The sequence below is a fragment of the Octodon degus genome, unplaced genomic scaffold, assembly GCF_000260255.1.
Source record: "Octodon degus isolate 3935 unplaced genomic scaffold, OctDeg1.0 scaffold00073, whole genome shotgun sequence".
Classification (NCBI taxonomy): domain Eukaryota; kingdom Metazoa; phylum Chordata; class Mammalia; order Rodentia; family Octodontidae; genus Octodon; species Octodon degus.
The window spans coordinates 253,745-255,750 of NW_004524649.1; positions in this window are offsets into that span (position 1 = coordinate 253,745).

Sequence of the window (2,006 nt, forward strand, 5' to 3'; positions counted from 1 at the left end):
GCTGAGCTGGACACACACACACCCACACACACACCCACCCACCCACACACACACACACAAAATAAATAAATTAATTAATTAATTTAAAAAAACAAAACAAAAAAACAAAATTTGGCTTCCTGTACAACTACATCGCCCATGGCAAGACTCCCCTTCCATGATGCTATTCCAACATTTGCTGCAGATGTTAAAAAAAAAAACAAAAAAAATGATTAAACTCGTGATAGCCATAATTTTAAAAATAATCGCCATCACAGCCACAGCTGCTACAGCTAGAATAACATTGAGCCAAGATGTACAAACTGTTTATCTTGTGCAGCAGTGACACAAAAATTCAAAACAATTAAAAACTTCTCAAGGACACATAAACTGAGAGTTAGATACAAAGATAAATGATTTAGAACAAGCTGTTGTTATGCTAGGAGATCAAATTGTTAATCTACAACGTCAACTTCACTTAAAATGTGATTGAAATACCTCTTTATTCTGTGTAACTCCAATTCCATGGAATCAGACTCATTTCCCATGGAAAAATGTAAAAAGACATTTATTACATCGTGGTAATATTACCTCTAAGATCCTGTCTCTTCAACAACATATTGATAATACTTTGTAAAATAATTGTCAAAATTGTCTGGCATTAAATAATAAACAAAAATAAAAATAAAAATAAAAATAAATTGTCTGGCACTGATCTGTTACAAAACATCTCAAATGACATTAAAAACCTTAATCCTTTTCATGTTACTCCATGGTTTAATGAAAGTGTAGTAGTGATTTATCTATGTTGTCTCTGTATTGTTGGTATATCCTGCTTAATCTAACAATGAGGACGAGTCCAACAACAAGCCATGGACCAAAAATCTACAGTTCTCGCCCTGATGCTACAAAAACTTTCAACATAAAAACAAAAGCGGGAAATTGTAGAGATATAAATTTGAGACAAAAGCCTGATGTCCCAAGAAAACAGGAAACACTGGACTGAGCCCGAAAAGGGTTGCTGTCTGTTTGCAAATTCCTGAAAAGCTGGGACCCAAAACAACTAACAGCTTCTCCTACAGGCGCTCTGTCCTTTGATCCCTTGCTTGGAATGTTATCAGCTAGCATTTGTGTAAACCTAGTGTTAGACAAATGGTGGGAGTCAATAAAGATAACAGTTTGTATTCACTTAGGTAATTATACACATTCCTTAGTTGCCTTTACCCCTCAATAAAAGTAAGATGCTTCTGAGACTCTGGGCTCACTTAAAAAAAAACTAATCTCAGTGAGCCCTCTAAAGCTACATTCATCAGGTCTTCTCATCCTTTCTTTCCACACCAACCCATAACATACAACAAAGACCTAAATAGGTAATAAAATATGTAAATAATTGAGCTAGATTTTACTATTAAGACAAAAAACACAAAATATGCCTATTAATTATAGATAAAAGATTTTATTCCTTCCAAATTTGTCTGATGAGATCTCTGATAATCAACAAATAACAAAATCTAACTAGTCTACTTATAAATTTGTAAAAATTACAGTAGAGTTCAATATATATATATTTGGGGGGGTGGGGGGGAAGAACTGGGGATTGAACTCAGATCCTTGTGTTTGCCAGTCAAGCGCTTATCCTACTGAGCCATCTCCCCAGCCTCACTATAATTTAATTCAGCCAAAGATTTGAGTGCACTCTTGATTTTATAAAGTTGTCTATGTGTTCTGTGTATTTACGTGTTTGTGTGTCTTTCAATAAATAGCTCTTCCTCTTTTTTCTTTTTTGATGATTTGCTCTAAATATAATTTGAGACACAGACTTAAAAGCATGTTTTTTCCTAAGTTACCAGATAGTCAAAGTGATATTGAAATTGATTTATACGCAGCATACCATAAGTTTTAAGCTAACTAAACAAAAATTCCCTAGATGGTGAATGAAAGCAAGAGACAGGAAAAGGAATACTGTGGGACAGTCCTGCTTCAAGGTTGTATATGGTGAGATTTTTGGACTTATGTGCAAACATGAG